Raw genomic sequence first — 22,695 nt, forward strand, 5'->3', positions numbered from 1 at the left:
ATACCCTAATTAAGTGCCCATTACCTTCAACAGAATAGTTATTTAAGCCAATTTACCCCTGATGTTGATTACCCTGCCTGATTCACGGCCTTGAGGGTTTGTAAATTCAGACCTACCTACTAAAGGAAAGAGTAACTATCTAGCATGCACTGAAAGATGGGTTTTTAATACAATTAACACCACCACTGAATATCAAATTGGTATGACCCATGTTATATACAGATAACCCTAGACTTTGAAGAGCTTATTGTAGCTCACCAGGATACCAATAGTTTGCTGTCAAACTGGGAGGATGCATGTAGAGGGGTGTCACAGCAGTCAGTCCTGGGTCCAGTACTAATCAATATTTTTTATTAATTGGATAATGGAATGGAGAGTATGCTTGTAAAACTTCTGGATGACACCAAGGTGAGCGGGGTTGCAAGCACTTTGGAGGACAAGATTAAAATTCAAAATGATCATAATAAACTGAAAAATTGGTCTGAAATCAACAAGATGAAATTAAATAAAAACAAGTGCCAAGTACTACAGTCAAAAAAAAAATCAAATGCACAACTACAAAATGGAGAACAGCTGTAGTACTGTTGAAAAGGATCTAGGGGTTTTAGCGGATCACATACTGAATATGAGCCACCAATGTGATGCCTTTGCAAACAAGGCTAACAACATTCTGGGGTGTATTAACAAGATTGTCATAGGCAAGACACAGGAGGTAATGGTCCTGCTCTACTCAGCACTGGTAAGACTGGAGTACTGTGACCAATTCCAGGCACCACACTTTGAGAAAGAGATGGACAAACTGGAGAGAATCCAGAGGACAGCAACAAAAATGAAAGAAGATTTAGAAACCATGACCTCAGGAGGAAAGGTTAAATAACTGGGCATGGTAAGTCTTGAGAAGAGAAGAATGAGGGGTGATCAGATAAAAGTCTTCAGATATGTGAAGGACTATGATCAGTTCTTCATCTCCACAGAAAATAGGACAAGCAGTAATGGGTTTAATCTGTAGCAAGGAAAATTCAAGACAGATATTAGCTCGAAAGTTTTTTTTCCTATCAGAATAGTTAAGCACTGGAATAGGGAGGCTGTGGAATCATCACCAATGGAGGTTTTTAAAAACAGGTTAGACAAACCTGTCAGCGATGGTCTAGGTATACTTGATCCTCCCTTGGTGCAGCAGGCTGGACTAGATGACCTCAAGGTCCCTTCCAGCCCTACATTTCTATGATACTATAAAATGTTCCCCGGGATAAACTCTACCTAAAGGGAGTATCAAAAGAAATGATAACACAGAAATGGAATTTGTAGTCAAAGGGAAGAGATTGTCAAAGCATAAGGGTTTTCAGAGAACTCCAAGCCAAAGGATTTCAGCAGACAGTTGCTCAGGTAAGTAATTTTGTACACACATTCCACTCCCCATGCTTTACTCAGTTATTTAATAGGACTGTGGTAAAGTCAAGTCAGTATGATCTGGATTTCAAAACTCTGTTATTCTCATATACTAAAGGTTTTTCTGATGGAACTGTAGCATTGGGAATGTGGAAATCAGCATCCCATTTTGTCCATATAGAAAAAAGGGAGTATCTAATTAACGCAGAAGACTCGAAGTCAGACAACTCTCCTGCAGCTTCTGGTGACACCTTGTCTAAGTCAGTTAGGTCCACAAAGACAGTGCACACTGGAGAAGTTTCTGAGCAGTTTTAAAACATCTTCAGAAATTTTAAAACCAGTTAAAACCATACTGCAGATTCAGTTTTAGGTGGTTTAAGGATGCCTGAAACACTTCTACTGAACCAATCTGAAAACTAAAGGAATGTCTACAGTAAGTCTCCAACCTCGGTTGACAGACTCAGGCTTGCGGGTTTAGCACTACCATGCTAAAAACAACTATGCAGACATAGAAACTCAGGTTGGTTCTGAAGCCTAGAGGGGGGGGATGGGCTCCAGAGCCCCACAACTTCAAAGCTCTGTCTACACAGCTATTTTTAGTGCAATAACATGAGCCTGAGTCTGCTGATCCAGGTTAGGAGGCTCACTGCTGCAGGCTGCCACAGGCTGTGTAGGTGTGCCATTAGCTGACTAAAGTAAAAGCTGACTTGAAACTAGTTCAGTATGTATGTATCAATAAAAGAGTAAAGGCCACATTAAATGGCCTAAAACTAGGTCCGCACTATGGCTTTAACTAGATATAAAACTGAACAGTACAATTTTAAAACTGGTTACAATGTTTCTCCAGTAGGGGACAAGCTCTACGTACTTTGGCATGCACTGCTTTTAAAAATTACTATTAACTGCCTCACAGGAGCACTGTGAAGATTGCTCCATAGAGTTCTGAGATCACTGAATGGAAGTGTAGTACATGTTAAAAGTTTTCCACCTCCCCAGCCCTTGCTGTGGATGTAGGATGTTCACCCTGAAATGCTGATGAATAACTATTGATGTCCATCAGGTGCAGTACTAGGCTAAATTAACATGGTGATGGAATTCAAATAAACTGAAGGATTGCTGGACAATACCATCATGGATGGGTCACACATCTGCTCCTTTGACAGGGCGGGGGGAGGTTATGAGGTATCTGCATCTTTCCCTTTAAGAATGCTTACAACTAGATTTGTCAATGAGGATCAAAGGCTCTTACTAAACATAATTAGAACCCAACTTGTACTACTGGCTTCCCTCTTTGACAAAAGAGAAATATGACTTAAAGAGTAGTTAATTTTTAAGGGTTGTGTCTTTATGAGAAATAGGTACGTCAGGAACTGCCAAACCAACATGTCAACTTCAACACATGGCAAAAGAGTCTGCAACAACATTGGTCATCATCTGCTTGCCCAGAATTAAGGTGACCAGATGTCCCGATTTTATAGGGACAGTCCCAATTTTGAGGGCTTTTTCTTATATAGGCACCTATTACCGCCCGATCCCCTGTCCCAATATTTTTCCACTTGCTATCTGGTCACCCTACCCAGAACTGAGACAGGGTAATCTACAAGGTTAAAGAAATTAGGAACTAAAGTAAAAATCAGATATCTGCATTTATTCTGGGAAGTGCAGCTTTAAAAAAACCTCACACAGAAAAACAAAAAACCCTGCACTGTGCATAGTTTTCTAACTCAAAAAGCCACTCTGAACCATTTGAAGATTAGCTTATTAAAACACTAGTAAACTACACTTATGGTGGAGGAAAGCACTATATGCTGGCTCCAAGCTCCAGAATACTCCGGTGGTTGATGTGACATCACAATACAGAGCAGCACACTGGAGAAGCAGGCAATGATCGAGTAGTGCCTGAACAATGATGAACTTAAAAACGTGTTTCCTCCTACTTATGTAATTTACCTAATGATCCTTTCATGTAGGTACTGGCGCCACTTAGCACTCTCACTGCTGAAGTTTATTACATTTTGACAGTTCCTTTTGCGTGAGGCAGAAAAGCCTCATACTAAAATATATCAATGAGTACTAAAATTGTAAAAGCAGCAAAGAATCCTGTGGCACCTTATAGACTAACACACGTTTTGGAGCATGAGCTTTTGTGGGTGAATACTCACTTCGTCAGATGCAAGTGACGAAGTGGGTATTCACCCACGAAAGCTCATGCTCCAAAACGTGTGTTAGTCTATAAGGTGCCACAGGATTCTTTGCTGCTTTTACAGATCCAGACTAACACGGCTACCCCTCTGATACTAAAATTGTGTTTGCTTAAACATAAGACGACATAGAGAGAGAACGACTGTGCTTCAAAAATGGGAAATACTATTAAGTGGGGTCCCTCAGGGGTCACTGGAGATTTACTTTTTTCTCTCACACTGACTCTATAAACCAGCAAGATGGAGAAACCTACTAAAAATTAGTTGAATTCATTTTATACACATTACCGGGAGCAATAAATATCAAGTGATTTGTACACACTCTGGGCAGGCTATGAAGTTAAATGGTAAAATAAATAAATACCATACTTCTCGTTGGCTGAAGTACATAAATAGAAGCATCAAATGAATAGAAATAAAACTAAAGCAAGAATATTATTTCTAAAGTACTAGAATATCACTGCACATCTCTAGAGAAAGGTCTCAAAATGTTAGCAATATGCTGAAACATGACTGTATGGTAATAGCCACAGGACAATCTGCTGAAACATTAATTATTTGGCCAGCACAGACCTTGATAGAAATACTTAGCTTAGTTTTGTTCACCACCTTATTATAGTGATGTTTCGTTTTAAAGGCATAGCATATCTGACCTAGGATTTAAATGGTATTTTTACTGGTCTTCATGGCTCCATTGACATAATTTAGGAAGGCAAAACAAGTTAAAATAAAACATTACGTAGCCAGGGCTATTATAAGCAACTCCAGCCCTATTGTCAATCATCTCTGTATCATGCCAGGCAAAATTAGGAACATTTAAACTGTTTGCTAAATTTTGCAAATAGGCTATATAAAATAAAATCACTTTCCTTCTTGTAGTAGCTCACAAAATTGTTGGCTGGTCACTGCAGTTTACACACAAAAATTATTGAATCACTATACTTCTTTTAAAATATGAAAGTCTTAGTATGTGACTATTTATATTCTATATGGTATTGTAGTAATAATGATTACTCCATCCAATGTCCTGTGTTATACGTTAGACCCAAGCTGTGCAGCAAAGACCCCTGCAACACTACTTTTTTTCCCCTCATCAAGTAGTCTCCTCTCTCCAAGTCCCCAGTGCAGTACAATGAATCCTGTGTGTCATATTTCATTTGGCATTAAATTAAACTTATTTCACTTTGTCAAAGTTTTCAGAGCACTACATATTTTTGCACTGCAAGAGAGACCTGAATTGTGGAAGTTGTCTAGATTTGGCAGCTGAGCAGGGAACAGATGGGGCTCCTGCTCCTCAGGACAACATGGGAGGAAGTTTTGATGTTTGAAAAGTATAAACAACAAAATCCACAACTGCCTCCTGTCTGCCAAATACTTTGGAGATTTATCACATCCTCCTTAGTCAGAATTTAGTCAACTTCATTTTCCATATGTAGCTCTTAAATCTTCCCACTTAATTAAATCTTAATAATTCTTCTACAATTTTGCTGCAGTTTTTAGTCATCTTTCTGGTACTGAGTAGCACAGAAGAAATCACAGAATTATAGATGAGATCCAATCAAAGCCGTTTAGAAAGGGATTGTCACCTCCTTGGTCCGTGATATGATGCACCTGCATGAATAATATTTACCACCATATCAAATTGAAAGCTTCTACCCAATTTGCTGTTATCTACCATCCCTTAGATCTTTCCATAGCACTACTGCTTTCCAAACCTGTTCTTCTAAAATTGTACATTATGCATAACATGCATTACAGAAAGCAGAAAAAACTTAATCAGCTAATCAGCTAAAGGGGTGGAGGGGGGGAATACAATGATGTATGAAGGAGCATACAACATCATTTGCACCCTGTTTAAAACGTCATGAATGCAAGCAGCAACACTCACTAGTCTTGACAAATGTGAGAGACCTGTGACACAAGTGGCAAGATTCTGTAATGTCCCTGGGATTTACCACTTCATAGTCACTGAGGAACAAATTCTTGTGACTGCACTTTTAATCTTTATGCGCTTGCACAGATGGCTAGAAGATATGTTAAAAATCAGTCATTTCGCCGCTATTTTTTTTTTAATTCACATTCAAGTAGGAAAATACATCTGATATCAGTCATTTGCAGTTCAGTACTTCTGGAAATCTATGGGCATGTTTATACTTGGAGCTGGGAGGTCGGGGAGTGATTCCCAGCAGAGGAACAAAATACCCGCACCACCTCCGACTGAGCTAGTATGCTAAAGATGGCATGCCCATGGCAGCACAAGTGGCAGGAGGAGCTACCGCACCATGTCTTATGGGCATTTCCGACAGGCCCACAGTCAGGGTGGCAGCCCCCACCACCACCTGCACTGCCATGGCTATGCACTATTTTTAGTGCCCTAGCTCTGACTGAGCTAGCACAGTTATGTGTCCTTGAGCTGATAATCATAATCCCAGCTCCAAGCGTAGACATACCCAAAGAGCAGGACTCTGTTTGAAAAGTCCCTCAGTGGCGAGTAACCAAAGTAATCTTTCATTTACCGCACTGTTATGTAGAAAACTCTGGTTGAATTTCCTGTCAGAATCTCATTGCAGCCCCAGCTCAAGTCAGCTGACCCAGGTGCTGAGACTTGGTGCCCATGTTTCTTTATTGCAGTGTAGACACACCTTAAGATGACAGTCAAAGTCAGAAAAAGAAATGGGGAAGAAAAGTCTGCAAATACCCAGAAAAGAGAAGATCCTAAGGCAGTTTGTAGGAGGAGGAATGCTCTAGAAAGTATCAGTGTGCCCAAGCATTGTCTCTAGCAGATTATACTGGTTAGCAATTTGTTTGTATTTAATTACAACCTTTTCCATGAAAGAGCAACACAATGGAAAAAAAAGATAACTTGCCAAAGGAATAAATAAGAGCTCCAAAGCCTCAGTTGTGTCTATAATCAGAGTTGTTCTATTCTTTCAATTCATGTCACTCTGGGCCATTATTACTCCTCAAGCCTTTATGTGGCTGTGGAAGAAGAGAAAGAATAAAGGATGACTACTAAGCTTTTTATCCTTAAATCTATAAACTAATTTGGGTTCATTAAGTGAGCATTAAAAGATAACACACACAGGTTCCAGCTGCCAAACTGTAGTAAGTGCTATGTAAAAAGCAAAGATAGATTGTGACATCTGCTTAATAGAAGTGTGTTTTTATCTGTTATACCCTCTTACTTGTGCATACTTGAATAGTAGTCACGGAATAAACCCATGCAATGGAGAAGCGATTCTCATTTAGAACAGAGAGTTTGGAATAAAGGTGAACTGACAAAAAAAAATCATATTTCTTTACATTACCAATACATATTCAGTTGCATCATCTGGCTCCCAAGAAAGCATCCATCTCCAATGTCACACACTCTATGTACCTACCATGAAGCATGGAGCATTTAGGCTGCAGGGGAGAACTGATACGAGGTAGTAGTTTTGTATACTGCATGCTTCTCATTTTATTTTTGGGGGAGTAGAGTAATTTTATATTCTTTTGGATAGTGTTCAAACAGTTGGGGAAATAACTATTCTCTGACTCTAGCTCAATCTACCCCTTTTTCTAGACGCTGCTAAAGCAGCTATGGCTCATAAAGGTTCACTCAAAGAGCAAATTTTATCTTTGGACTGTACCAAATTACCTAATTTTTGCTGATGACACTGTTCTGCTTAGATCAGTATAGCTTCTAATGGAACAACCAACAAGGGAAAATATATGGCTATCAGAACAGACAGAGAAATACTAGAAGTAGCAAGTTATTTTACCTATCTACGGAGTGATATGTGCAATGATGGTGACACCATGTTAGATGTCAACCAATGAACATCAAAAGCAGCTAACAACTTTTCCCAATCTTTTCAAGTTTATGAAAGTAGTATGACTGGAAAAGATACAAAAATACACATTTTTAACACCAGTATCATGCCTGTCTTCATTTATGGAGAAGAGTCATGAAAATCTACAGCAGAAATTGATAGCTAGGTCATTCCAAAGTAAACGTCTGCAGAAGATCCTCAGAGAGTTCATTAGACTTTCTTGCAACATTAGAAAGTCTAAGTAGAGCAAACCAACCTAAAGCATCAAACATGGAGAGAAGAGGATAATGGATATATTTAGAATATGTATAAGGATGCTGCTACCACCACAACTTCCAGTTCAAGTGATAATATGGACACCACCTGACAAGTGAAAAAGAGGACAATGTAGAGAAACATTACATTGAACAAATAGAGAAAGAAGTCGAATACCTCAACGTGACACTCAGAAGTCTGAACAGACCAGCACAAGAACAAAATAAGTGGTGGAAACAGCTGGACACCCTATGCACTTGAAGGTGCAGGAGAATAACAAGAAAAGAAGAAAAATGACATGCAAATAGTGTCTTGGGAGAAGATATCCCTGGATCATGGACTTATGCACTCCCACCCATCTTGCAAATTAATCAGTTCAAATACTGCTTTTCGAGTTCCTTGCTTCAAAGAACCAGAAAACAAACATTCTGTTGTTCATGTATTGACTGTTCCTCATTGACTGGACAGTGGGGCAACTCAGGAGCTACTCCTAAAGAAAGTGGATTTTTTTAAAAATAATTTAGAGTTCACCTTTCAATGAAACTGTTACTCAACTTGTTTGTCACGCATGCCAGTCAAACAGGCAAAGGTAAGCTATTCAGCAGGAGGGCTAATACTGTAGCTAGCAGTGGGCGCAGCAGAAAGGGGATTCTCAGCCAGTGGACTAAAAGTGATTGCCAGATGACAGAGCTGTCATCCCTGGCAGTCAGAGGAATCCTAAACTACCTATTTCAGGCACTACTTTCTCTACACAACCCAAAGGGATCCAAGGGTATGTCTTCACTACACTGTTAAGCTGGGCTCTTAACCAGATTCTCCTCACACAAAAACATCTGCCCTGTGTTTGGAGAGGACTTAAGACCAGGCTAGTTTACACAGTTGAGAGGGCAGGTTAGAGTCCAGCTTTAACTCAGTTTGGAATCTGCTCACTTTGTAGTGAGAACATAAGCAAAAATATCACTAGAGTGCTGATAGTCCTCAAATACTCTTCCCACAACTGCCCCAAAAGACAGACTAGTTCTCTCACAGTTGACACAACTGACCAGAAAAAGATACCTACAGCATCTCAGCACAAAGAACCATGGGATACACCCCCAGACACACATGGGTAAATGCAGAAACAGTGATGACATAGTAAAATGGGTAGGGCTTTGCTGAAGGAATACACACCCCCAGTAAGCTAACCCAGGTGCTCAAACTCAGGTTAACTGTAAAGTGAAGTAGGGCCAGGGATCTGGCCCATGGTTTTTTAAAAAAAAAAAAAAAAAACTCTTCTATTGTTAATATGAACTTAGATGTCTGACAGTATTGAAACAAAACAAATTTCATCAACAGAGATGAAAATTGTTGAGATTAGTGTCTGCCGGGCCCTTAAACACCTTCCTAGACATATCCACCCCCTCATCCTATAATGATTTTCTTCACAGTTGTGTTAATACACAAGTGACAAAAGGGAAAGGGGAAAATCTTAAGGAAAACAGCAATAAAGTACTTAGGTCACTGAGCGACATACATTTTCAATTAGTTTTGCCCACTGAATAAGCCTGGTAGCAAGGAAAAGCAATCAGGTTTTGTTAAATGTTAAATCAATTAAGAATCCTGCATTATAAGTTTGTGGAAGTTATACAAGTTTTGAGGAAGACTTATTTAGGGACAAAAAGGAGAAAAACCACACAAACTGAGGCTGTGTTTTAAGTGTAGGCATAACAGCCACTCAGTTCTGGCAATGCAGCTGTGTCACTGTAGCTCTTCAGTTTAAACATTCACTACATCTACAGTCGGGAGGGGTTCTCCCATTGCTGTAGCTAAGCCACTTCCTTAAGAGGTGGTAGCTAGGTTGAGGGAAGACTTCTTCTGTCAACCTAGTGCTGTCTACACCAGGGCCGGCTTTAGGCCAATTCCCCTGAAGCGGACCCCGCCCCTAAGAGGGTCCCACGCCCAAGCCCCAGTACAGCATACCGGCAAGAGCCGGTGCGCTGTATCGGGGTGGCCCAGCTTCCCCAGGGGGCAATTTAAAGGGCCTGGGGCTCCCAGCAGGGGCTGGAGCCCCAAGCCCTTTAAATTGCCACCAAAGCCCCACTGCTGGAGCCCTGGGGTAGGGCTGCAGGGCTCTGGGGGGCTATTTAAAAAGTCTGGGGTTCCCGTTGCTTCTACCGTTCCGGCCCTTTAAATAGCCACCGGAGTCCCACCTCTTCCCCAGCGCTCCCGCGACTATTTAAAAGTGCCGGGGCGTTAGAATCAGGGGATCCCCAGGGCCCTTTAAATAGCCCCCAAGCCCCAGGCTGCTGCTGCTACTCTGGCAGGTGAGGGAAGTAGAGGGGGCACTCACGTACAGGGTGGGCTGTACCTGCACCCCCTGCCCGCACCAGCCCCGCGCTCCCCGCCCTGCCTGCACCCCCTGCCTTGCCCACAGCCAGCCCGTCTCCATCCAGCCCCACTCCCCCTGCCCTGCCCGCAGCAGCCCCTGTGTCCAGCCAGTCCCGCATCCCTTGCCCTGTATCCAGTCAGCGGGTCTCCAGCCAGCCCCTGCCGTACCCCCTGCCCTGTCTCCAGACAACCCCTGCCGCACCCCACTGCCTGAAACCAGCCAGTCCCACACTCCTCTGTCTCTATCCCTGCCAACCCATCCCGCATCCCCCTATGACCCTGCCTGAAGCCAGCCAGCCCACCCTACACCCCTCTGCCTCCAGCCAGCCCCTGCCCTGCCTCCAGCCAGCCCTATGTCCACTGGTGCCCTGCAGTTCCCAGGGCAGTAACCCTGCACACCTGCTTCAATGAGGGGAGCAGGGAGCAGCTGGGACCTACAGATGTGCACACCCTAGGGTGACCAGACAGCACGTGTGAAAAATCAGGATGGGGGGTGTAATAGGATCCTATATAAGAAGACGACCCAAAAATTGGGACTGTCCCTATAAAATCAGGACATTTGGTCATGCTAGCACACCCCCAGGGAATGGTGGGACCCAGACACGTAAAACGGAGATTATTTCTAGTTCAGGTCCATCTTTTAAAAAAAAAAAAAAAAAAAAAAAAAAAAAAAAACTTTAGGTAGGGTTAACATGCATCTGTATTTTCCCGGACATGACAGGCTTTTTGGTTCTTAAATTGCCATCCGGGAGGAAAATATGGACATTTTGTAACCCTATTGGTACAAAAAATACATACTGTGGCACATCCCTTAAATAAGAACTTTTTATAGGGAACCAGTTGCTAAGAAATGAAAGGAATTTTTTTACATTTTTTTTAAAGTCATCCCTGCCAAGGCCCCGCGGAAAATGTTCGAATTGGGCCCTGCACTTCCTAAAGTTGGTTCTGGTCTACACCATGGTATTAGTTCAGCTTAACTATGTTGCTCAGTGGCATGGATTTTTCTACACCCCCAAGTAACGTAACTGAGTAGCCCTAATTCTTCCACATAGGTCAGCTGTGGTTGCCAATTTTGGTTGGATGTATTCCTGGAGATTTCATCATATGGCATAATCTTTAATTAAAGGTCACTCTTAAATTCCTGGTGACTCCAGGACACTCCTGGAGGGTTGGCAACCCTCTGGACAGCCCTGAGAAACTATCCGTGAAAGGATATTAAAAGTCTGCAGGGGAACAGCAGAAATTCAAATAAGAAATCAAAGGACTTGGGAAGGGTGGTTCCATGTAATAAAAAGAAAAGGCTAACCACAGGGAGTAGTCCCTGCTAACCTATAGATAAACCAAGTGATACTTGAGAAAGAAGATAATAAAACCATCTCAGCCTAGCCACTTCTTGTTTTTCAGTCTCACTGAAAGCACACAAGAACTTTGTTCACCCATTTCAGAACGTTACATCCCAAATTTTTCTGTACTATTTGGTTTGGGTTTGGGATTGTTTACAGAAGTAAGAGTCCGGGCATGCAGATCCATTTGCAGGGTAAGGTCTTAAATGAGAATACAAAGAAAGATGACAAAGCACTGAAATAATGCCTCCGAAACACAGAAAATAACTTTGCATGACAACAGGTATGTCTTCACTAGGAACACCAGCGCTTTAACTGCCTTGTGCAGTAGTGGCACCAGCACTGGGAGAAAGCTCTCCAAACGCTATATTATATCACACACACACACCTCCATGAGAGGAGTAGCTACCAGTGCTGGCAGCGCTGAAATTTGCAGTGCTGGGGCGGGAGTAGGGGGTGTTCACACCCCTGAGCAAGAAAGTTGCAGCAATGTAAAGTAGCAGTGTAGACAAGACCCAAGATTCAGGAGAGCCATCTCTAATTAAATTCTGAACTTCTGCGCTGCACTATCTCCTGTTCATTTTAATAAAAGTCGGGCTACTAACAATCTGCACCTCAAGGTCTATTGCCTGCACACTTAACTGAACATAAGGCAAAGCACCTTGTAAAAGTACAGTGCTCTATATTATGGTTATTACCACCAATAATAATAATAGAACAGACGTCAGCCTGGTGATATAGTGGTTTCCCCTTGCCCACTTCCTCCTGAATCTTTCTTGTGGGGGAACACAAGGCTGTCAAATAGTTTCTACTGGAAGTCCAGTGTGTCCCAAATGCTGCAGATAGTCTTGCAGGGAGTTTATTGTCACGCTCTAACGGATTTCAGTACAGAAAACAACATACCACCAAGAATTACTCCGACTGTAGTATTAAATTAGTAACCGATACAGGATCGGTGATTGATTGAAGGGGTTTTGAGTAAACAGAACTTCTCAACTGATGAAGTCAGCAGAAGGAATAAAAGTATTTATCAAAAACCTTTAAACATTAATTTTTGGTTTTATGCATAAAAACAAAATTTAAATGGCTCCTTAAATAACCAAACTCATCACATGGCTCAGGGTTTCCTTATTTCACAGATGGAGACACTCAAGCGGTAGCTGATTATTTACTGGTACATGCTTCTGCTCTGTAGAATGATTGAGGATACTTAATAGGACAGTGTTATCATTTGGAACACGAAGTTCTGGTAAATTTGCCTTGATCTGCTTCTATCATATTTGAATGTAGTTGGTTACATGTACATGGGTTTGTGTGGGATGTGATGGTCTGAAGAGGTAAGAGCAGGAGAAGCCAAGTAGTTAGACTTCAACAAAACACTTGGAAAACATCTGACTTCTTCCTCTGAGTTATCGTATACCAAATGACTATAACATATGGTTAAATCAGTGTTATTTCTCCTGTATGTTACCTTGGTGTAAGCCAGTTACATACATACATACATACATATACATATACATATACATATACATACACACACACACACACACACACATACATACATATCCCAATTTAACCACAGATGGACTGCACTGTTGGAATACTCTACATTTAGCAGAGAAAACAACTGTGCAATATGTGTTTTCAAGATCCTTCAGACAATCTAGGAAAAAACTGCCAACCTCAGTAATGGAAATTCAAATACTGAACATAAATCAAAGCCATGGGGCTGGTCTACACTGGCAACTTACATAGGCATAGCTACATGTCTCATGGTGTGAGAAAAATTGTAGAACTGATAAATGAAATTGTTTTCAATTGTTCACTTTATTAATGTAACTTCTGTTCACCATTCACTACACTTGCCTATACTGTAACTTCTGTTCCATATTGTAATTCAAACCCCATTTTAAAACACTCACTCCATTTTGTAAAACCTTCCTCCAACCTTCATTTTTGCAAACCCTGCTGTAATCTTATTAGTTTAGTTTAGATGTGTGAATGAGGTATGTATGAATGATGGAATCAACCTCCAGCTCCAGCCTGTCCTGATGAGATAAAGTTCAAATACCAATGGCTGAAGACCTAGACAACAGCCCTAAACAAAGTAAGAAGCATCCACCCTAAAAAGAAAAGGACAACAGAACAACAGAAGGAAGATCAAAGCCAGGTCCAAGGCTGAAAGTCACGCCTGCAATTGATGGGTGATCAATCTAAACCCAGAGGCAGCGTGATACAGCAAGACCTACAGACTTGGAATCCAAACTAAAAGCCTATAAAAAAGAAGACTCTGGGTAACATTCTGCTGCCAACATGGAGGAACATCGGTGCCTGCCCAACAGAGATCCAGCTCAGCCTTGTGCCCAGCTTTCCTGGCCAGTTAGCTGACACAAGTTACGAACCCAAGCTGCAAAATCAAGCCATGAACTTAAGCTATCTTCAGGACTGGTAACTATGCAGCAGCTGCAGAACACCTGATGAGTGTGTGTGTGTGTGTGTGTGTGTAGGGATTAGGTATAATGTGAGTGTGTGTGTGTGTGTGTAGGGATTAGGTATAATGTGAATGTGTGTGTGTGTGTGTAGGGATTAGGTATAATGTGAATGTGTGTGTGTGTGTGTAGGGATTAGGTATAATGTGAATGTGTGTGTGTGTGTGTAGGGATTAGGTATAATGTGAATGTGTGTGTGTGTGTAGGGATTAGGTATAATGTGAATGTGTGTGTGTGTGTGTGTGTGTGTGTGTGTGTGTGTGTGTGTGTGTGTGTGTATATAGAGGTAATAGGTATAATGTGTGTGTATAAGAATTAAGATATTAGTTATTAGTCATAAATTGTTATCATAATAAAATGTGGCATCTTTGTCTTATCCCCTTTAAAAAGATCCTGCTGGTTTTTTTTTTTACTGGTCTAATATAATTGGTATAACAAAATCCACACCCCTGAGAGATAGTTATCCCAACCTAACCTGCCCCCCCTTTCCCCTGTGTAGCCCGTGGTAGGTCGACAGAACGCTTCTTCTGTCAACCTAGTTACCATCTCTTGGGGAGGTGAATTACCTACGCCAACAGCCAAATGCCTGCCATTGGCATAGGCAGTAGTGGTTTAAAACAGACCCCCAGGCTTGGTCTGGACTGAAATGTTTTATCTGTATACCTACATTGGGCAGTGGTGTGAAAAAAGAAAGAGCAGAGGCCTCTGTAGTGCCTCCCAAGCAGCCATATGGCTTCTGTCTCATTGTTCCTCCTGGCAAGTCCTTTCCCGCAGGGATCCATCAGTGGGGAGCAAACAGGCAGCAACCACAAGAACAGGGACTGAAGGTGAGGAGGGCCAAGTGCCACCCCATCTCCCCCCTCAGCAACGAGTTAGAGCATCCACTCAGGTCTCAGCTCCCACCCAGCTGCCCTCAAATTCCCCCACAAACGCAGCTATATTTTTCTTCTCCAGGTTATCCAGCTATGCCTCCTGGACACCCCCTCTCCCCAAACCTAACTATCCTTCAGCCTCACATCTCCTCCCAAACATCCTCCTTTCTGGACATCCCAAACGCAGCTTCCCTCAGCCACTCCCTCAGCCCACTCACCCACCACTTTTCACTCAGACAGCCCCACAAAGACAGCTGCTCTTGCTTCTCCCCACTCCCAACCCCCGACAGCTGCCTCCTACTTCCCAAATACCCTTAAGCACATACTAACTTGTCACAGCTACCAAGTTTTGTGCTGCTCCATTTCTACCCCTGCCACTGCTTGAGGCAGGGCATATGGAACTTAACCTGAGGTTTGTGGTCATTTGCAAATAAGTTGCATATTAGCAAATATTTGGCATAAAATGTCACATATGAAGCTGCATGAGACTTGGCCATTCTGTACAGCGTAAAACACACAAAGAGGCAACAGTTACTCTTCGTTCCAGGAAGCTCTCAACTTTCAATAAAGTCCACAATAGAAACAACTGTTACTCAGACAAAAGCTAAGAATTAGATGCTAAGATAATTTTTGCAACACCTGATAAACTTTTCCTTTGTTTCTAATGCACTTGATAATGATCTATCCTGACGCCCCAGTACTCGCACTTGCAGTCTCATTATTAAGTTCAGGTATTCAATTGTTCCTTCCAAAAGGAATACATAGGCTCACTGTTACATTTCTCATTTCCACTGACATTTTGTGAGGATAACCCTTCATATGTCAGAATCAAAGCAATGGGTTAACCTGGTATTGTAAAATCTGTGCATTAGTGAAAGGGGAGGTTGTTTTGTTTTTTGTCGATAACTTTCATTCTTACATCACATGCTCACCAAGCAGAATGCTCCAGTGATCAGCACAAGATATGCTCCTACAGGCTTATACAGAGTAAATAGGACACTGAACTGTCAAACAGGGCTGCATTTGCCTGCTGGCCCATATCAAGAGGCTGTGGCAAGCAGATGAATACACTCTCAAGCCTTGTTCACACACACAAATTTAAGATCCAGATTCAAATACACCTCTACCTCGATACAACGCTGTCCTCGGGAGCCAAAAAATCTTAAACGCGTTATACAGAACTTGCTTTGATCCGCCAGAGTGCGCAGCCGCCACTCCCCGTACGCGCACACACACACACACACACACACACACACACCCCTGAGTGCTGCTTTACTGCATTATATCTGAATTTGTGTTTTATCGGGTAGCGTTATATCAGGGTAGAGGTGTATTCTTAAAGACTGGTAAACACAACTCTTGCTAAAACTCAAAATTTAAGAACTACCCAGCATTCACAGGGCTAATAGCTCTATAACATTAATACAGTCTCCACAAGGTTAATTCTTCCTTGACTTCAGTGGAACGCTGGTACTAGGTCCCTTCAAAATGAAATCTGCTCTAAACTGCTTCAAAAAGATCCTGAGCTTTCACGAGTGTGATTCCTCAAGATTCAGACCCAAATATTACCATTTTAAATGTGAGACTTTTAAGTTAATTCCTAATAAAGTCTCACCTAAATTTGCATAGTAATGTAAACTCCTAGTTACGTTACCCAGCAAAATCAGGAAATTCCATATTTCTATCTCCTAGAGTACTGTCCAAACCAATAAGGCTAGCAAAGAGTCAATTATCCTGCACTAGACTGGTTACCTAAAAGCAATTAGCTTTAAACCTTCTTGGTCCAGGACTATCCCTCAATGCTCCTTCAGCATCTCCACAGGAACCCAACTCCACATAGTCTTCAATGTGAATGGGATAGTGCCAATGGATAAGGTCTGGGCAAGAACTCATCTGGAATATAAAACTTAGATAATTTTTTCACATCTTAGCTCAGAGCTGAGATGTGGAAAAAAAAAAAGTTATCTGGAATACTACATGCAGTGCTGATCTCCCATGTTTAAAAAAGATGGAACAGGTATAGAGAAAGGCTAATAGGATGATCAGAAGAATCTGTCTTATGAGAGGAGATTGAAGGAGCTTGTTTTGTTAGGCTAAACAAGCCAAAGGAGGAGGGGAGATCTGACTGTCTCTCTAAATACATCAAAAAGATGAATGCTAGGCAAAGAGACGAGTTATTTAAGTTTAGGGCCAATGTGGGAATAAGAAAAAATTGATATAAACTGGCCATCCGTAAATTTAGGCTTGAAATTAGATGAAGGTTTCTAGACATCAGAGGAGTGAAGTTCTGGAACAGCCTTCCAAGGGGAGTAGAGGGGACAAAAAAGAAAAAAAAGAAAAAAAAAAAACTTTTTTCAAAACTGAACTTGATACATTTAGGGAGGGGACAGTGTGATACTGCCCACAACAGCATATGGCCCATCTGCGACTGCTATTAGCAAATATCTCCAACAGCCAGAGATTGGACTCTAGATGGGGAGGGCTCTGAGTAACTACTGAGAATTCTCTCTCAGGTATCTGGCTGGTGGGTCATGCTCATATGCTCAGTATCTAACTGATCGCCATATTTGGGGCTGGGAAGGAATTTTCCCACAGGTCAGATTGACAGAGATGGGGGTGCAGGGAGAGAGTCACCTTCTTCTGCAGTATGGGGAGCTGGTCACTTGCAAGTTTGAACTAGAATAAATGGTGGATTCTCTGCAACTTTTAAGTTTTTAAATCAAGATTTGAGAACTTCAGCCAGAGGTCATGGGACTACCACAGGAGTGACAGGGTGAGGTTTTGTGAACTATAATGTGCAGAAGGTCAGACTAGATAATCATGAAGGTCCTTTTTGGCCTTAAACTCTAAGGGACAGTTCAACCAGGGCCCTCAATTTCCTCCTTATTTCAGGAAATTTTGTCAAGCCCCTCAAAACTCTTGCATCACAGTCTTGGTCAGCTGTTCCCTCCCCCTTTTTCCTCAGTCTCTCTCCATTTATATCCAGCAAACATGACAAAGAATCTATATGAAGAATTACATCTTCCAATCATCCCATGGGACTCCCAGAGACCTGACCAGCTCCTGAATCCCATGGTCAGGAATAGAACTTCTCTTTTAAGGCCTATCTTCACCTGGATAGGAAAGCCCCATTCAGTAGGATGGGAATGGCAGTACAGTTCCTTAAGATAAGCATACAATTCAATTAATTAAACTTAATCAGCTCAATTTAGAACAGTCTTACAATTGTTCAAACACAAATACCAGTTTTTAAGATTAAGCCTACCACTCTTATCAGTAAGCACTTCAGGGGCTGGGACGTAGCCCTCTTCTGTGTTTGTGCAGTGCCTAGTGCATTGTGGTGGCTACTAGAAACAAGCAATTCATAACAGCATTTCTGTAATATCAATAGCAGAAGAGCTCTGCAATTCTAGATGACATTTCTGTCTTAGCTGCAGAACAAAAAGTTATATACAGATTTCCCTGCAAGTCAAGATCTGAAAAAAGTCTGAACTTTCACCATCATTTAGTAGTATAGGCCCCAATTCTGCAAAGACAAACTTGCTGAATTTTACTCACTGTGGAGTACAGGAACTCCTCACTTAAAGTCATCCCAGTTAACATCGTTTTGATGTTAAGTTGCTGACCAACTAGGGAACATGCTTGTTTAAAATTGTGAAATGTTCCCTTCTGACATCGTTTGGCAGTCGCCTGTTTTGTCCATTGCTTGCAGGAAGAGCAGCCCGTTGCAGCTAGCTGGTGAGTGGTTGGAACCAGGGTGGACCAGCAGTCCCCCTAGCAGCTCCCCTTTCCCCAAAGTTCCCTGTGCAGCAGCTGTCCCTCCTCCCATTGCCATGTGCTGCTCCTGCCCTCTGCCTTTGGAGCTGCTCCTAGAGACTCCTGCTTATTGTACGGGGGGGGGGGGGGGAAGGGAAGCTAATGTCAGGGTGTCTCCTCCTCCCCCCTGCTCCTGCATCCCGCTTACCCCATTCTCCATAGAGCAGGGGGGACAAATGATGGAGGGAGGGAGCCTCTAGGCGGTAGCTGCTGTCTCAAGTCTCAGCAAGCTGATTTAATTAAACAAGATAGTGTACTTAAGCCTGGGGTCAGCTACTTAAAGGGGAAATGTGCATTTTTCCTCTCTCACACAGAGTGTCTCTCTCTGTCTGCCCTCCCTCCTTTCCTGCTGCCTTGTAGAATGTTGTGAGAGTTAACCCTTCAGGGCTTAGTCAATTACTAGTTCATTTAGCAGTAAGGCATTCCCTGGGATATTTCCCACCCTCTGACTCCTCCACCTCAATCAAGCTTCACAATCATCATCATTGTGTACCAGTATTAAACTGCTTAAAACTTTTACTGTGTGAGAGAGCGAGAGTGTCTTTTGTCTGGTGAAAATAATTTCCCTGGAACCTAACCCCCTCATTTACATTAATTCTTATGGGGAAATTGGATTCACTTAACATCGTCTCGCTTAAAGTCGCATTTTTCAGGACCATAACTACAACATTAAGTGAGGAGTTACTGTATTCTTGGTGATTTCAATAAGGTTCCACTGAGTGGGGTCTCCCCTTACTAAGCAGCTTGCAGGGTCAAGGTCCAAGTCTTTAATACGTAAGCAACTCTATGGATTCCTTCAGAACATTGATTGTGCAAGGTGAATTTTAAAGATTTTTCTCAGCATTAGACTGCAAATCCTCATCTTATGGATTCCATATTTTCTTTTACTATTTTGCACCCCAATCCTGCAACAGAGTCCCGTTCAATTTTATGCAACCACATGTGGGTGTTAGGATGCGCCCACATGAAAACTTTGGGTGGATTGAGTCCTTAATTAGTATAGTCATGGATTCAAGAATCTTGTATCATATGATTAACAGTCTCATGATAACCTACTTTTACAAACTGCATTTAGATTTTTTTCCCCCTTACATTTACAACTTGTGATGTCTCACAAGATGCAAATTATATATAATCTAAATGACTTCTGAAAGAACTCCTTTGTTTCCATTCTTGTGGATAAAAACAAACAGAAAGGTGTGGAAAAATTGTAGATCAGCAGCTGCTGTTTTAATTTAAAAAACCACTACATGCATTTTAAAATTATGTCCCAGTACATAATAAATTCAACTTTTGTATACTTTTAAAAAAAAAATCTCCATTTTGCTTATATCCTCTGAGAAGCTACAAAACATTTTCTCTACTAGTTGTGTCCTATTTATTTAGCAACCTTGGATTTTATCTGCATTATTTTTGACTCTACTGTTCACATTCAGAGTAATGGAATGATCCATGTATCAGTATAATTGCATCTGGCAATTTCTGGGATTGAGGCTTGTTAGCTAGCTTGTGCCTTTTCTTAATGTACAAAGCAGCAAGGCAAAATTTCAACAATCAACCAATGCCTTTTTGTTGATTTTCTTAAAGAAATTACCCTAAGAATTAAAAATCACTTTTTAAATGTCTAAACAATAAAAAGGCTCTTTTTTAACTAAGAATTCAAATTAGCAGGACCGTTTCCCTCCAGCTGATTTAAAACATTCCAAAACACATAATAGGAAGACCTTGTAAAACATTCTTCCCTCTCAAGCTATTTCTCAGGCAGAATAAACCAAATGAGCAAAACCCACTTAACAAGCCCACATTGCTATTCATGATTAGCTTCTTTTACAAAAGCATCAAAAGTCACCAAAAAGTAAAAAAAACCACCAATCACACCACTAGAAGTCTGCAACACCAGCAACATAGATTTATTTCTATTTAGCCTCAAGCACAGACCTAGAATAGGAAAAGGACCTTTGTTTTAATTTACTTAGGTGTAAAAGAGTATGTGAATCACATTCTAGGATTAGATCAGGATGCTAAATGGATACTTTGACCTGGAAGCCACATTCTCTACATTTCTCACATTATGATTCACTCAAGCTTCAATGTAAATACCTTTGATACTTAAAGATGACCTGAAACGACTTTTTAAAAACAAAAAGTTGTGCTTGTACTATTTTTTACTCCTTTATACTGTATGAAGAAGCCCTGAATATTTTGGTTTTCTTTGAGGATGGTTTCGGTTTTTTACCTTAGACACATCAGCAGTGTCAAGTCTTGTCTTCCCTTGTTTCGATGGTGATTCTTCTGGGTGTCAAAAGACACGTCTCCACAACAGCCCTAAGTCAACCTATGTTAGGCTGACTTACACTACACCCTCCTTCCATTGGTGGTACATATTCTCACCAGGAGCACTTCCACCAACTGAAGAGGGGCAATGTGGGGGGCAGCCATCAGAGCTTCTCACCTCTGGGAGTGGGGAGCCCCTGCATAGCAGCCCAGCTGGAAGTGGAGAGCCAGGAGCACCCCTGCTCTAGATGCCAGGCTTTATTGTCAATTTCACAGCTAAGCCTAGAGCCCTGAAATTGACAAGACAGCCAACAGCCCAGGTAAGTAGTGTAGGGTCTACACAGACACTGCATCACCCTAGCTACACCGACACATGCTACACCTCTCTGGGAGGTGGTGTTATTACATCAGTGTAGTAGGGCACTTACATTCGTGGGACAAGGCTATATCGTCTGTACATCGATGTAATTAGGTCAACGTAAGTTGCTTTAAATTGACCTATGTAGTATACACCAGGTGATAGACAATGTGTCATGTGAGCTCTCACTTTTTATCCACATGTAGCCTACATCATTACTCACCAGGGAAGTTACAGAAACATAACATCTCCCAACCCCCTTAGCAGTCTGCCTAAAAGTGTCTGCCATTCTCAACTGCTCAGTCTTCACTCACTTGATTCTTGTGATACCATCATTTCACTAGTTCTACTTTCAAAGGATTTATATAAACTTGGAAAAGTGGTTGGGCTTAGGTCAGTGTTAAGTAACACGTTTAAACTAAGCCTAACCCCTACCCACCCCCAACAGATGCAGGTTTAACCACTTTTACCTTGATATAACCAGTTGAGGTTTACCCTAGAAGGGAGCCTGGTGAGATCATAGAGGTAAAATGTGTTGACCTTTTTCCCTAGTCTAAATGCAGTTTAGGGTTAAGATAAGACAATTAAAAAGTATTAGCTAAGCCCTACCTAACCTTGAATACTTTTCCTTGGGTACATCTACACCACAGATGAAGGTGCAATTGCCGCACTGGTAGGTATACCCACCCCACACTAACTTGGGCAGCACGGATAATCATGGCAGTGAGGATGTGGTGGTGAAGCCTAGCTGTCCTGGTACAAACCCACCAGGAACTCAGGATATGTACTCTGGTTGCTGGCCTTCACCAGGGTGCTATTATTTCCTGCACTAGCTCAATTAAAGCTAGCACAAGAATACCTACCTGCACAGAAACTGTACCTTCACTGGTGGTGTAGACATAACCCATAGTCTTCCAGCCTAGAGAGGATCTGGTTTTTTACTCTAGAAATTCAAGTAGGGCGGGGCGGGGGGGACACAGACTTCTGTATTCTTTGTAAATCAAAAAGAAGCAAAAATGGGCATAAGTTTTTCCTCTTCCTTCGAAGTTCATTCGATATCAACAACTCATCTCTTATGACACTCTCTCTTCTTTTTCCTTCTTCTAACCCCCAAGTCTACCACAACCTCTGGGCCTGCATGGAGCCTTTTGTAGGACCAGGGCTCATACAGGTGAAAAGCAGCACTCAGAAGAGACTAGCCTGTACTTCCTGGCAACAGTCACATGACAGGGCTCAGGATTATAAGCAGTTATAACCCTGCCACACGACAGGGGCCCAATATCCAGGAGCTGCTCTTATATCTTCTTCATTAAAAAACCAAATGCAAACAAAAATAACCAAAAATAAGCACCACAAACTAACATAGCCAATTAACAAAATACACAAATATATCCAGGATGACAATCAGATCCCTGACAGAAGAGAGGGCTATTCTATCTGCCAATAACTACTATCCCTGAATCTCTAGAACTTTCTGATCAAACTGCCAATTTTGTTCTGAAAAGTTTTGTCTGTT

General features: G+C 41.7%; 1 protein-coding gene across 1 annotated transcript in view; it reads right to left on the reverse strand.

Moving 5' to 3' along the window:
* The window catches only part of UTRN (utrophin), a 565,218-nt gene that overhangs the window by 535,110 nt on the left and 7,413 nt on the right, over positions 1 to 22,695 (reverse strand). The window lies entirely within an intron of this gene.

The sequence above is a fragment of the Gopherus flavomarginatus genome, chromosome 4, assembly GCF_025201925.1.
Source record: "Gopherus flavomarginatus isolate rGopFla2 chromosome 4, rGopFla2.mat.asm, whole genome shotgun sequence".
NCBI lineage: Eukaryota > Metazoa > Chordata > Testudines > Testudinidae > Gopherus > Gopherus flavomarginatus.